At 43.2% G+C, this 16,095-nt stretch overlaps 1 protein-coding gene across 4 annotated transcripts in view; it reads left to right on the top strand.

The window, feature by feature from the left end:
- The window catches only part of NEDD9 (neural precursor cell expressed, developmentally down-regulated 9), a 179,453-nt gene that overhangs the window by 154,138 nt on the left and 9,220 nt on the right, over nucleotides 1-16,095 (top strand). The window lies entirely within an intron of this gene.

Here is a 16,095-nt window from a genome sequence, read left to right as displayed (position 1 = left end):
TTTCTCAGAATGCATCCCCAACCCTATCATTAAGCGACACATGACTGTATTTTCAAATCACCTTTTATACAACAAGTATGTTTTACAAAACGCTTCTCAAGAGCCCATGTGTTGCATAAGCTAAGTTAGGAGGAATTCTTCAAGAAGTGGTGAATGGCTTTCCCACTTGTATTGTCAGGACAATGACCCCTGTCTAGAGGCTATAGACTTCACCATGACCTTTCAAAGTTCTTCTTCCCCCAGTTATGTCTGATTCAAAGGGAAAGCCAAATCCAGCCTCTATCTCCAGAGGGAGAAGAGAACAGTTAAAAGGTGTAACTATAAATACATAACTTCTCTCATTCTTAGTCCTGGTTGTTTGCACCTTAAAAATAGCTCTCTCTCCTCTGAGCTAGTGTGAGGCAGATGGAGGCGGCCAGAACAGGAAATGCTTGGCTGAAAGGTGGTCGGGTCTAGACTTTCATCACAGTTTATTTTGGCAGGAAGGTGACATGTTTTCCTTTTTAGACTCAACCTTTTTAGTTCCAAGTCTGAAAAGTCTAAAACTTCAGACTTCTTCCCATCTTATTGGCAGATTTGCTCCTTGACTCTCCATCCTTTTGGAGAGGAAAGACTTAGCCCACACCTTCCCTTGAATTGATGTTGGGGTGCTGGGGTTACCCTGGGGTGCTCAAATCAATGTTTTGTTTGTTTGTTTAATTCTAAAGTCAGTGGAATATTTTACGTTTAGCAAAAGGTAGGTGATTCCCGTGGGAGGAAGCCACCTTCTGAAAAGGACCTCTGCCGGCCCTTCCAGGGGTTGCAGCCAGATCTGGGGGAGACTTTCCAAGAGCTAAGGAGTAGATGATGCTGGATGCTGAGCTTTGAGCAGTCAGGGTCTGAGGTGGTAACATGGCAAGAAGGGGGAGGGCAGGAGGGAATGGTCCAGGCTCTTCACGCCAAACACCAAGTGTTCTGCAGGATATCCTGACATCACCTTCAATACCACCTTAGTGCCTCTGGTTCTCTAGGTTGCCTGCCTCCATCCTGTCCACTGAACACCATTGACTCCCACCCCCATGGGAGTGTGTTTGCCCTCTTCCTTTCTTTCCTCTCCCACTCTTCCTTCCTTCCTCTCTTCTCTCTCCCTCTCACCCCCACTCCTCCCTCTCTTTCTCACTCTTTTTTTTTTTAAGAAGGTTGTCACTGAGCTAACATCTGTTGCCAATCTTCCTCTTTTTACTTGAGGAAGATTGTCGCTGAGCTAACATCTGTGCCAATCCTCCTCTATTTTTTGTGGGATGCTGCCACAGTGGAGTTTGATGAGTGGTGCTAAGTGTGTGCTTGAGATCCGAACCCGCAAACTCCGGGCCACTGAAGCGGAGTGTGAGAACTTAACCACTACAACACTGGGCCGGCCCCCCCACTCTCTCACTCTTGCTTTTGCTCTTGCTCTTGGTCTCACCCTTTCTTTCCCGTTCTCTCTCTGCCTCCTTCCTTCCTTCCCTCCTTCTCTCCCTCCCTCTTTTCTTCTTTCCTTCCTTCATAGCGGTGATGACCTGGCTGCTAAGAGGTGATTTTAACCTTCTAGGTAATAGCTGCTTTAAAAACTTCTGCCACCATCTCCTTCAGTGTAGGGATCTTCTCAGTGGGTGAGAATTACACTAACAACTAAAGCCGAGGCCCCAAGAGTTAATCCCAGTACAGTGGGGATCAGGTGGGGTTTTTTATATTTTTTGAGTTCTCATTGTATCAGTTCTACTGACTTGCTAAATAGCTCTGTACCCATTTTTCTCTTAATTTCCCATCTGTAAAATGGTGGTGAACCCAGAACTGGACATTCCTGGTAGTTTAAGCTATGGTCCTTAAAAGCTATTAAAGAAGACAAAGAGGCAGCAATGGAATCTTGTTTTGAACCATGAAAGTGTGGTTTTAAAATTTTAGAGAACATAAGACTCACCCAGAGAGGTAGGGAAGGTGAGGGGAAATGCAGATTCCTGGGCCTTTCCCCAGAGAGTCGAATCCTAGGGCCCAGGAGTCTGCAGTTCAGTAAGCTCCTTGATAGTTCTGGGGGAAGTAGTCCAGGACTACACTTCGAGAACCACTGCGAATGGACCATGAAAGGGGTTGGATATGTTCCAATCTGATTGTGATTCGGGACTTTCCGTAGTTAAAGATTCCCTTGAGGTTGCTAACAGACCGTGGGCTTCAGAAGTTTTATCCACCACAGTTTTTTCTGCTAATGAATCAGTTAAGGAAAAAAAAAAGAGAAAAGCAGTGAATTCTGCCTTCCATCACTTCAGCTTTGCTCTCAGGGAAACTCCAGCCTCTACCCACGTTCTTGCGTCCCATCCACATTCAGTGACCTTCATCACTGATTAAATCAGTGATTAGAGAAAGAAAGAAAATCACATAGTCCTCAGCCCTTTAGGAAACAAGAAGACAGCATGAGCATTGTGAAAAGAGTGCGGGCTTAGGGATGTGGCTGACTCCCAATTCTGTTTCCTCCTCTGCACAGCCCTTGGCAAGTTATTGAACTTCTTTAGGCTTTGGTTCCTTCATCCGTAAAATGGGAATAATCATAACTCCCTCGCAGGGAGAGAATTAAATGAACCGGTATATAGAAATGACTGGACACAGAGCTTAGCAGAGCAGGTGCTTCAAAAATGGGTGCCTCTCACCTTGTTTTTCTTTCCTTTCTCAGATTTTGTTTTGAACTGTGGGCCCTGTTTGTGTTTCTTACCATACCCAAATATGCAAATACTTTATTGCTGGCACATATGCTGTTCCCTTTGAGTGCATGGCGCTCTCTCTGGTTCTATAAGAATTTTGCATAGAGTGGAAAAGAACTCTCAGCATTATCTGGAAACCATATACACTGACACCTTTACTTAATTTCATTGGTCTTTTTCACTCTGGGTTTTGTGTGCAGGGCCGTTTTCTCCATTAGGCATTGTGGGCAGAATGCCCAGGGCCTACGAGAATGTCTGAGAGCTGAATAAAAAAAATTTGGCTCCAAAATATGAAACACAAAAACAGCAAAATAGAAATTAATAAACATGTAGACACATGTGTAGGAAACAACATCGTGTCAACCTCATTAATGGTTATATTTTGGGCTTATACCTCTTTCATTACGTTTTAAAACAGTTTGTAGGTTAGATTTTTCTCACTTTGCAAAGATTTCTAAATATGCCCTGTGATTGCCAAGAACTCACAGGCAATTCTAAATTAAATGAGTTACTCATAGTCCAATAACTTGAAAAGCTGAATTATATTTTTTTAAATGTTCTTGATTTTTTTTTAAAAAAGGAAAAATTCTCCTTAATATGGGAGCACGGTTTGGAGTGGAGCCTCCCAACATCCAAAAGCCTAAAGTCTACAAAGATCTAAAATAGCCTCATTTCTTTGCTTCAGAGACCAGTAAAACTGCCACCTGAGTTCATCCGTGTCGTGCTTGATCTGCGTGGGGAATTATATGTGTTTCTCTCATTAGTCCTTGGACATGTCACTTTTTTTCTAACTGGTGAAATTAGATTTGCTGTCAATCCTTCTGAAGATCAGTTTGGGGCTACGTTATAAGCTCCATTAAGGTAGGCAAGGGCTGTGGCTGTCTCTGCTGCCGTAGGCCAAGCTTGCAGCAAAGTATCAGCCCACAGAGAACAGCCAATGAGCAAATGAACAAGGCAGAGAAAGAAATGAAGCATTTAATTTGAGTTGACCTTTAAATAAGCTGAAAAGTAGTTCTGATCTTATCACCATCCGCCATGACACACTGTTCAAATCCCATCGTCCAGCTCATTAGTCTGTTATGACATACGTCAGATTGTACGCGGTCATTTTCCCCCAGAACGGTCTTGGAGAATGTCACCATCTGTTTTCTGTAATCATAACTATCTATACACAACGAATGAGCATCCAAAGCATGATTGATGTAAAGCGCAACTTGTCTGAGGGCCTCAATTTCATGCATTTTGCCCAATTTACACAACAAGTTTAGTTAACTCTTCCATAGTCACCTAAAAAAGAGAACTACTCTTTTTCTACCAAGTAGCAGAGCTTCCTTTGCATACGCTATTATTTACCTAGAATGCCTTTCCTCCTCTAGTCTACCTGTGCACTCCTATTCATACTTTAAAACCCATTTCAATGTTCATCTCTTCTGTGAAGCTTTCTCTCTGCACCCCAGCAGTTTCTCGCTCCTCAGTGGTCCCAAGGTATGTTGTACATTTCACTTAATCTCAAGGGAGCTCATGGGCTCATTAAAACTGTAATGGCCCGCCCTTATACCATGTATGATGGTCTAGGTTGGGGCAAGTACTGCTTCAGGGTGGCACTCAGAAAACTCAAGTAGTATTAAGATTTATCTAGACCCCATTACATCATCTTTAAAGACCATTTCCTACCTTGCAAAATAGGGGACAGCCAAATCGTTGGCAGGAAATGAGTCAAAGATATTAGCCAGGTCTTCTAGGCCCATTCCTGAAAGGTAATATAAGAACCAGAAATACATTAGCTACAATGTTTGTACCTTCTTAGACACTGAGTCACCATGAATTACACACACACACACCCAAAGCCATTGGTTAAGGAACAGAGGACTTCCCTTATTGGGATTTGAAGCATTGTGAAATCTGGTTACCCAGAGCAACACTCAGTTATGAGCCAACTAACTGCTGTATATTAGCAGTATGATTTGTCTACCAACAAGTAAAAATAGATTTAGAGGAAATGAAAGCTCCCAGAGAAGATAAACTCTGCCTCTCCCTCACTTTCCTTTCCTATACACACACACACACTCTAAAAAATACCAGGGAGAATCAGAGTTTGCCAGGGCAGAGAGTACCTCTGGTTTCTTCACTTATCAACTCAATAGAGTAAGCCCATGTTCCAGAATTATGCATTTCTATATAAAGATAATCCTGATTTAAATGATTGCTTTTCCTCAATACATGGCTTTATGGGCTATGCAGAGAAGTGAACTTTCATCTACAATCTCTACCCTCAGTGTCGAGATGCATTTGAAATCTTGCAGATAAGTGGAGGTCCCTGAGCACTTCAAGGGCAGGACTTTATGAGCTCACTTTGAAAATGAGAAGTGTCTCTTCCCAGTCGCGTCACCCACGCCTGCGGAATGAGCAAACTGTGACACCTCCTTAAAAATGAACAAAGTCCTTTTTGTTCCGTCAATGCCAAGGCCTTCAAACGCAGTTGCAATTTGTTATAAAGCTCATAGATAACGCATGTTTCTAAGAGTGTATTAGTAACTTCTTATAAACCCGCACCAAAGCAAACAGAGGTAATCTCCTGTCGTTTGTCAGTGATTTCCTGCTCAGTGACTGTGCTCATCAGAGTGAACAGGTCCCATATTGTTTGCAGTATGATGTCTGGCTAAGTGGATAATGCTCTATATGTGAGGGAGAGAGAAGAATACATTTCTTTATTTGATTTGATAATAAAACCGAGACTTACTACTGGTTCAACACATCTTCACCAGCAGACTTGTTTGAGTATGTTGTGCAAAATGCAGAGCTAGATACCATCAGAAATGCACTTGGTTCTAAATGGTTGTGCCATGAACCTAGTTGTCAATGTACACTTCTAGACAGGCGCGCTGCTCCTGTTTAAGGGGTGCAGTTGTGACTCGCTTAGGCCGGTGTGTCTTCCTTAAAAGTTGTAACTCCAGTAACATTTGAAGAGTACTAAGGAGTCCTCTCATTACCCACAGTAGATCAATTTTTTTTTTTTAAGATTTTATTTTTTTCCTTTTTCTCCCCAAAGCCCCCTGGTACATAGTTGTATATTCTTAGTTGTGGTTCCTTCTAGTTGTGGCATCTGGGATGCCACCTCACTGTGGCTCGATGAGCGGTGCCATGTCCACGCCCAGGATTCGAACTGACGAAACACTGGACGCAGCAGAACGCGCGAATTTAACCACTCGGCCACGGGGCCCGCCCCCACAGTAGATCGATTTTTGAAGCAAAGAATCCTTTAGCAATGCCATAATCACATCTGATTTATTTGAATAATTTTTATAATACTTGGGTTTCTTAGAGCATGGTGTGCTTAAACCAGTCATTTCGAATAGTTATTTGTTTTCAAATTGGCCACCAACTGACTGTGTAGCCTTTAGCATGTTTTTAAGCTACTCAGTTTTCAAGACAGTTTTCGATCTAAGTAGGGGTGACCCCACAGTGCCTTTAAGCTTTGGCTCCATGTGAAGGATGTTATCCACATAATCTCATCTAATCCTCTCAACAGCCTCACAAGGTGCTCCTTACAGCCTTCACTTTACAAGGGGAGGGATCTGAGGTCTGAGATGTAAGTTAACTTACCGAAGGACACAACCTCTAGTAAGAGGCAGGATTGATTTGAGCCCATGTCTGTCTGACTCTGAAACTAATGAGTTTTACATCCCAGCGAATGGTTGAGGTTGCCAAGCCTTAAAATAAGAGAGCATATTTAGACACCTCATTAGCAATTCCAGCTCACCAGAACCCTGGGTGCTAAAAAGCATCCTGTTGGCCAGGAAGAATTAAAGTCACTTCAGAAAGCTCCCACCTCAGATCCAGAGAGTAGCCTCAATGCTGAGGGAACCCGAGTTAAGGAACGTGGAAATGCGCGCCTTGTGCAGTGGTCGGTCTCATGGCAGGCAGATCCAGAAGTCCTGAGCGGGTCTTTAAGGTGATGTAGAGACCATGGTACCACTGACAACATTGCTATGTTGGCTTTCTCTGCCATTGGAAATACCACCTTTTCAAATGACCTCCAATTGCTCCAAATGGATAACTATTTAACCAGATAGAGTTAAATCTCCCAGAATGGGCTTGCCAGTGAAAGGGGCACCCCCCAAAAATAAGATACCCAGATTTCAAGTTCGTCTTCTCAGAGAAGCAAGTAATTTTCTTTGGGAGGATTTACTTGTGAAATTAGAAAAGTAGTAAATTTCTAATCTGTCTTGCTACTGTAGGCACCAGGACCTTGAGGAAAGCACTCCTGGGCTGCCGGACCCAGCTCACCAGGATTCTCGTTCACTTTTCTGTCCTTAATGAGCTGAATAACCTCTCTGAACTTTAGTTCCCTCAACTGTGAAATGGGGAGTAGGGCTGGATTATCTCTAATGGTCTTTGCTAAAATTTTATGATCCAGATATCCTTATCTGATTCTTTCCCACAGTCGCTTGAAAGGTTTAATAAAATGACCCCGCCTCAAGATTCTTAAAAAAAAGAAAAGACATGCAGGTGTTGACATAAATTTCAGTTTGCCCCTAAGTTTTGGCAATTCCTTCTGACCTTTCCTTTAGGATCCAGTTCACCTTCCTATCTAGAAACCTCAGCCTCCTTTAGAAGATAGAACCGTGTCAACAGAAAGCAAGGAGCAGGCAGGAACACAGGAGGGAGGGGTGGGTACGCTGAGCCAGGGAGAATCCAAGTTTGTAGACCGGGTCCCATACTTGAGAAGGCTATAGCGAGCACCTCATTAAGGAGAACTCTCACCTCTGCTTTACCAAGAGCTAAGGAAGTGCTTTGTCCTGGAACTCGTTATTTTCTGCCCATTTTCCTCTGTTTAATCCCCTCAGCTTGGCAGAGGCCCTTGGTGGGTCCCGTGTCTCTCGAAGCGACAGCCCTGCCGCAGCACTGGGTCAGCCCTCTTCAGAACTGGCACCAAGTTCTGCCATGTGAGCAGTTTGCTCCATCAGCCATCACGTCTTTTCTCCGATTTAAGCCTTGAGAGGTCTCCTATTTAGGAGGAAACAATACCCGTAGGCATTTGAGTCCAGAAATTCTCATCCCTTACCTCCTTTCCATAATCACATCCTCTTTAGGGCACTCTGTGGGCATTTCTCTAAAATCCATTTCAAAATCTAGATTTAGCACTTAGTGTCCTGTTGAATTTACTTGAACATCAAAAGAACCAAAATGCTTGTGCCTTTTATAGTTTTTATTCAAAGAACATTTCAGTCCATGGGATATAAAAAATGGCTTTGCTGTACCCAGCTCTGTCACAGGCTGTATTCGGCTTTGTCCAGAGAAAGACCTCAACCACTTGAGGAACCCAGATGTCACTTCCCATCATGTCCTTTCACGTTAAATGCTTCTAGCTGCTCCCTGGCGCTTGGTCACTCCATAACTAAATATTGCTTTAGCACTCACTGCACAAAGGGCTTCCTGAAAGCAGCGGGGAGACGTGTGGAGGCTTTACAATCGGGCACTGTTTCCATTGAGTGCTTCGCCGCCCAAATGCTGTGTCAAATGAAAGTGACCCAAGAGCCCTGTTCCGCTTCTGAGCTTTTAGTTGTGACTTTTTTCTCATTTGGAAAAAGAGACTGGCCGTGATTTAGATGTGGCTAGCAAAAGCCTTCGTTCTAGCATAAAATCAGACATCAACATGTCTTTGAAGGAAAAATCATCTCCCCAAAATAGTGAGGGAGCAATCTTGAGGAGCACGAGAAGCATTAGGAAGGGTTAACCATGGACATGGCCCACGGGGGTGTATTTTTAAGGCCAGACTCAGTTTTCATTATTGTTGCTATGTGAGTAAATAAATGAGCTCACCGCTACACCCAAGCTGGGCAGAGAGAATTTATAGAGAATTAATGAATCCAGTGTAGGCAACATGTGGCTTTTCCTCTGGTCATAGAAAAGCAACTAATAATCTTGGATTTTAAACAGACAAACCTCTATAACATTGCAGTTTCTGAAAACTGGATCCAAGTTCTAATGGGCAGGCAGGGATGATAGTGATGTTTCTTTTCCTAGGGTTTCCTTTAAAGGGAAAGGTCGCATAGTTCACGGGCTTTAAGACAAAGAGGTTGTTATAAGATCTAATAAATACTGTGGTGGCTCTGTTAATGCTTTTTAAGGGCATTTAAGTGAAATAAGTCCTTTCCAACAGGCAGTTTTAGAAATCTAAACACTCTTGTTAATGCATGAAGCCCAGAGATGGTATAAATAAAACAGGGGGTTAGGGGGGATTAGAGATAGACAGGAAGCAATCTAATTTTACTTTCCACATGTGCCAAGAAAAATGCAAATAGATGACTGCTAATCACTGAAGCCTACTTTTGAATTCAGACTATCTTAGGTACTGTTAACGGCAAGGTTATAAATCTGTACTGTAATCATTAGGGTATAGTGGCACTTGTTAACTTCTCATCACTTACTCATTCTGTCTCCTGAGTACCACCTGGGTTGTCTAGTTCTTGACTAGGCCTTGGGGCAGAACACCAGGAGCTGGTTACACACATTCCTGCTCTGCTAGATTCATGGATAAACTCCATTGGCCAATTATCGAGGTATTATCTAGAAAGCTAAAGCAGAGGAGTGTGTAATTCAGGATTGTGGAGACTTAGAGGCAGAGAATTAAATCATGGAACTAAGAAACTAGAACAGTGACAAAAGCCTCCTCCCTACCTTTCCAAGTGGGATTTCTTATTTTTAAAAATTTTGTTAAAATTATATTTTTGTGACTTTGTAATTTTTGATACATACGTGCATCAAATGTGGAACTCTGAATCATAGTAATAATAAAACACTAGAACACGACCAGTGCTGCCGAGGTTACCTGTGCTCCACCCCATCCCACTCGGTCTCTCCTGCACTCTACCTAATTCTTTCTGTCAAACAGTAGGATTTTTCTGCTTCCTTTTTACTGTTTTTGTTCTTCCTTAGGGTTGCTGGTAGCCTGGAAGGAGGGAAGGAGTCAAAGCAGGGGCGAGTGTTGGAGGAGAGAGATGAGAAGTTGTGATAAGTAGGAGAGCAGTGGGGCTGGCATCAGAAGGAAGCACCGCAGAACGTGATGACCTGAGACCCTATTAATCGGCTTTCGCAGGATTCTCGGGGGTGGGGTGACAAGGAGGATCTGCCTTCATGAGTGGCACAGCCTGCTCCCTTCCCACGTCCCTCAGCGCTCCACTGAACTGGCAGCATGCAGCGGAGAAGCTGAAGTTCTTTCTCCTAACCACAGGGCCTCTGCTGCTGCTATGCCCCAATCCCAGGCACCCACTAGCTCAACTTTAAGGAGGTGAAGTGGGTGCCCAAGGAAAGTAGTGCCTCCAAATAGACTTGCTGAGACCTTGGTACAAGTGATACTGTGTGAGCAGAAGTTGTCTTGAGCAAAAGCGTTTTGCTTCTAGACATTCCAGATAAGTAGGTGCCGTACTTCTTGGTGAGATCCTCTTGACAAACTCAGCTTGTGACCTTCCACTGAAAAGGCCTTGTCTGGAGAGGAATTCAATAAAATGCGCTGGGTTTTGGACCTCACCGTCTTTCTCTTGGATAAGTGTCTATCTCTAAGCCTTATAAAGCACGTTTTCTCCTGGGGTTTTCCACTGGAGTGTCTTAGGCTGTTATGGTGATAATTGTGACAATGACAACACTGATAAGACCAGAGTAAAATAGTAACCCCAAGTAAATCTACTGATGGTCATTAACAGCCAAAGTCTCTTGTCATTTACTGCTTTGCTTTGAAATTCCCATTGCCTTGTAGACCTTACTGGGAAGACTTTATGCATTTGTGAAGATTAATTTCTATCTGACTTAAATCTAAGAATGATTAAATGCTGTTTGTTTTCTCCCATGGTTTAATCATGAAACATTTTGAAAGTAAACAGCCTTGAGCTCTATGATCACTAAGACACAGACAACATCTTTATCACATTAGGCAGAAAGCAAAAATTGGATGTTGATCGTCTTGCTTCTGATGTCTTGTCTTTTATATTCCTGGTTATCTTTGATTGTGTGTTGGACATTGTACTTTTTATATATTTGTAGAAATAATTTAAGACCTATAAAGATGTTCTTTACTTCCAGAGAGGATTTTATTTCCCTTTGCCTGCCTCATAGACACACATAAATCTAACTTCAGGCTTTGCGATGTTCTTGCCAACCCTATGACTTAAAACCTAGTTTCCGTCCATGCAGTGGTGGGTTTACTTCCAGTTAATCCTTACTTTTGCATGCAGCCCTTAGGGGTCCCAACCAAAGTGGGGATGGCTATCAGTGTTCCCCCCCACCCAAGAAGCTGTAAAAAAACACAATGTAGACTCTCAGACAGCTGTTTCAGATCAGCAAATGCCCCCAGGGAAAAACCAGTCTCAAAATTTGGACTTACGTCTATGAATTCCTTCTCCTCTTTCAAATTTTGACCTGGCAATTCTTTACTATGTTTTAATTCTTTGATGCTATTGAGAAGATTTTTAGTATCTTTTCTTCATTTGTTTGCTAAAGCTGTTAGCAAACAGCTATTAAACAAGACAGTTGTTAAAGCTGTCTGCAGTAGGATGGTTGGTCTCAACTGCCTAGTCCACAATTTAAGTCCAAAAGTAAAATCTATATAGCCCAGGTGACACTTATAATAAAAATACCTAAGGCTTGAGGGTTTACTCTTCACTGGGTATGTTATGTACTTGATCTCATTTAATACTCACAATAGCCTATAAGTATTATTATTTCCACTTACTAATGAGGAAAGAGGGTTAGAATAGACAAATACCGTGGTCATGTTCTTAGCGCTAGTAAGTGGTAGAGCCAGGATTTAGATCCAGCTCTGCCTGAGTCCAACTTCTGTTCTCAATCACTTCCTTCACATCACCTAATCCTTTCAATGAGCTAAAGACCCATTGTGGCCTTGGCCTCTGGTACGCAGCTTTTCATGACACAGACCTGTCACATATTTTCAGAACTAGAGAAAGCATGACTCCTGTTCCTTTCTGTTGTATTTTCCTTCTGATGTTAGAGTAAAAAGCAGAGTTTGTTTTGATTCCTTTTTGCAAAACTCCCCCATATGTTTCCAGCTTGTGGCTGACAAGAATGCAGGTGTTCATGTCACATGCAGGCTCTAGACTGGGGAAAAGGAAACCATGTAGTGGCACTTCTTGGCCTCCCATCGTGGTTTGCACCGAATGGTGGTGCAGGTGATAATTCTTCATGGCTTCTGGTTTCTCAACTTTACCTAACATTCACTCCATTTTCTTGGCTCCTAACTTGGCTGCTAAGACACAGTTCTGCCCCTTATCCCATGGGTCCCACTCAACCTAGAGCTGACTTACCTGGAAACCAACCTTATCCTACATAGGCAGACCTTGTTTAGTGTCTCTCTAGTTCCACACCAACTTGCATAAGAAAAGCCTTGAGTTCTCCTTTAGTTCTTTAATGTATTCAATCAATAAATTTATCTAAGACCTGTTATATTCGAGGCACCGTGCTAGGCCCTGCTGTTTATACACAAATGAAAAAGAAGTGGTCTGTCTCCACAATGCTAAGGGAAGAGATGAGATGCACCATAACAGTCAAACCACAAAAGATCAGTACCATTAGGATGCATGGATAACATACTCGGGGAGTTCAAGGAGGGAGATATTATATCTGTCTGGGAAAGTCTCCATGGGAGAGGGGCACTCAGGTTGACCTTGAAAATTGAATAAAATTTGAATATGAGGAAAGGCAGAAGAGCATCTTGCACAAAGACACAGTGTGAGTGAAGGCACAGAGGTGTGGAGTGCAGGGCGTACATAAAAAACAGATAGTTCAATCTTGCCAAGGCATGGAGTTGGTGCAGAGCGCTCGGGCCCTGCCCTCAGAGGCTTTCAAGGTACCGAGGGAGGAGGGCAGAAATAGACAGATGCAGGCGAAGATGGCACCCTGGGGGCCAGAGACAAGTTTAGTTTGGCCAAGATGCTTTTCAAATGTTTGAGCCAATTTTGAAAATCAGATTCACATAAAAATCCAGATTTCTTGCTTCTCCTGAAAATTTGAAAGATCTGGCAACACAGGGTGTATTTTTTCAGGATGGCAGTTGGCTGGAGCTGAGGCATGGCTGCCTCCTGATTTCAGTAGGGTCTGAGTTCTGTCTCCCCAGCACAGAATCCCGGCTTGTTTCTCCCTTGCCCACCTACCTGCTCAGCCTCGCAGGCATCTCTTCTACAGGTCTGCGCCTAGCCAACCAAATGTAGAGGCCTGAATGCCTGACCCAGGAGCCTCTCTTCCAGCTCTCTGACCCTCACACCTGTTGGTTTTCAGTTTTCCCTAGGCCTCGCTGCTGCCTCCAATACAGACTCTTCTTTAAAATCTCAGCATGCACGGCTCTCAAGATTATGAGACATGGAAGTATTTAAAGCGTCTCTAAAAACAGCTCGGGCTGCCCAGGATCTGAGGCTTGAAATGGTGTGAACCAAACACACCAAAGGGCAGGGCGGGGCCAGCCATGTGTGTTTGCTTATTTTGATGCGAGCAGACGAATTAAGAGAGCTAACGTCACGCCAGTCTCTGGACTGTTTCGATCCTATGCTGCCGGGGCCCAGTGTTGGAGATTTAGTAAATGGACTCCTCCTTTTCTAAATTTCTACAGTCTGCCCTTCTTTGCACCATGTCTCTTAAAGATTCTCCTATTAGTTGACAAGAATGGTATACTAACATCTGAGGAAGGTTGCATTCCTCATCAGAAGAGAAAGTCTATATTTGGAAAATGCAAATCCTCTGGCAGGGTGACAGGAAAGCAGTAAAGTGGTCGTAGAGCACCAGAAACCCCACAGTTTAGCCCCCTTTGTGGCAACCCTAGTGAACGAATAGGTCGGTTTGGTAATTCCTAAGGTTAAACCCTTGTAACTATAAATAAATACACAGAATGAAAAGAATGGAGAAAAGAAAAACAAACAGAGGGAAAAAGGGAAGCGAAAAATCTGACGTGATTTCATTGAGAAAATTAATTGTAAAATGCCCTGTGTGTAGCAATTCCATGAGTGCCTTGCTGTGCAATGCCCAGGAGAATTCTTGCAAAGTTTCCGTCCCCTTAGCTAGGCCTTGGTGTTCCTCGTACGCTGAGGTTCAGTAATTCTGGGATAGTAGAAAGGTTTTTGTGTGCTATGTCAAGCAGGAAGAAAAGGCCTTATGAACCACAAAACTGGATACTTTGTAAGGTACAGAACAGTCAGCACTTTCCTCTGAGGAAAGAACACACAATTGGCATGTAAGTGACCCAAGCAATGGGTTGAGGAGGAGAATGTCCAAAAGTAGACTTGCAGCTCTCTGTTCTTTCCTGCGTCACACAGCGGATCGCTGCATGCCCTGGATGTGTCTGCCCAGATGCAAAACGTTGGCCCCATTTAAATGCCGTTTGTGGACCAACGTGAATTAGATGGTAACATCAGGAATGCTGGCATCGGGGAGGTTGTATTTTGTTGGCTTTCCCCCCCTGTGGTTTTCACCATCTGTTTCTTTTAATGCATAAACAAGGAAAATGACTGGTTTGGAATGCGAAATTTTTAAAAACCAGATGACCACAGGCATCCTCTAAATGAGAAAGAGAGAGCAAGTTGGGGTTCTGTGACATTTGTCAGGAAGTGAGATGTTAAATATCGGGGAGCATTAATGCTCTCTGCAAGGGAAGATCCACAAAGGCGAGGAAAGCCTCATCCGTGACCCCGCCTTTCTGAGGTCATGCCGTATGTTCATTTCATCCGGGGCTATTTCAGATACCACCACCACCCCGTCTGTCTCCTAGCCCCGCTCCCTTTTTGACTCTAAAGATGAAACCATTCAGCTGGCTTCAGCATAACCAGCCTTGGTTTTCCATTAGCATTATTGCTAACTTGGCAACCCAGGACAGACCCCACTCTTAGAAACTTGTAGCCTGAACAAAAGCTGCGTTGTGAGCAGGTTCTATTATAAAGCCCAAATAGAGAGCTATAAATAGAGGAGCTGATGAGGTAGACTAAGAGAAGATAACTTCATTTCTTTCCTGGACAATAGTGAAAAAAAAAATTACATAAGGGCATTAGGAACACAGTGTGTTTTTCTTGAGCAAAGGGCATCCTGCTTTGAAAAGGAAGATTTGCTGTGCACAGTACAGTGGCCACTCTATAAAATGGTTCTGTATGCTCCATGCCAACAAACCTTAAAGCGATAGAGTCCTTTTTTAAACCCAAGGCAGTGGAGAGATTTGATGGGATGGTGACTGCATACTAATCTCTTTTGCCTTCATTGCAAGAAATAATCAGCTGCGTGCACCAGGGATTTAAAGCCAAATTGAATTCGGGCATTTTAAAGCCCCCCAGGGAGAAGGGCATTGGTGCCTTTGGCTGAATTCCATCCAATTCAGCATAAGTCGGACATGAGCATTTTTCACATAGTTTTGTAGGCAGCTTGACGCCAGAGTTTGCACACTACAGAAAGGATAAAAGATGACAGTTTCTTAGGGAACAACCAACTCTTCCTAATTTGCAATATCTGTTGTCCTCAAAATGTCATGGGCAATACGGAGGTGGGCGCTGTTCGTCATTCGGGGGGCAGGGGTTAGGCAGAAACAAACCCAGGGAATTTAGAAGCCCTTGGAGGATTAAATATATCTCAAAATGAGTTTAAGTTCAAATAATTCTCTACCCATGCTTAGGACAGAATGAAGTATGTAGATATGAAAATACAAGCCTCTTGGGTGAGATTCATTTCATTGACATTGGTTCCAGATGCCAGAGTTGTGGTGAGCATATTTGACTTCTGACATCCCTTGCATGGGTCGTAGGTACTGTCTGGGATGTGTGCTTCCCTGGTGGAAATGGGAAAATGAAGAGAGACCTGCACTCTGCTCCTGGTTGCTCCCCGACTCAGTCCTGCACTGGTTTCCTAACTTAGACTGAAAGCTCCTGGAGGCTTCCAAGGGCAGCGCTGTTTGAGCATTAGCTGCATAAAAGTACTCTAGTGACCTATGGAATTTTAGTTATAATAATGTCAGATGAAGAGGAGTCCTGGGGGAAGATATGTGAGGAATTTTAAGCGACCAAACTCTGTATTATTCACTTTACAAATAGTTTCAGAGCCTTTAAAAAACTTTTTTTTTCATTATGCTGTGCTTTTGATGCTCCAAAGGGACGATGTAGGACTTCCGTGGTTTAAAAATAATTCTCCCTTAAAGTACACTTTGGGAATTGAGACTTAATCTGACCAACTTTGAGATGACTTTATTACTGGGAGGCGGGGGGACAGAGATATTTCAGGGGCTTGTTCTTTATGGGTATTCAAGAGGGTTTTAAAAGTTTACTGACCTGGTGTCTCCTTGTCTCCTTCCTTTTCTCTTCCTTCTCTCTTTGGTTTTTTTCTTTCTTTCTTTTTCTGGGGGAGGGAG

The sequence above is a fragment of the Equus caballus genome, chromosome 20, assembly GCF_041296265.1.
Source record: "Equus caballus isolate H_3958 breed thoroughbred chromosome 20, TB-T2T, whole genome shotgun sequence".
In the NCBI taxonomy this organism is placed as follows: domain Eukaryota; kingdom Metazoa; phylum Chordata; class Mammalia; order Perissodactyla; family Equidae; genus Equus; species Equus caballus.
This window is presented reverse-complemented; position numbering and strand designations above follow the sequence as displayed.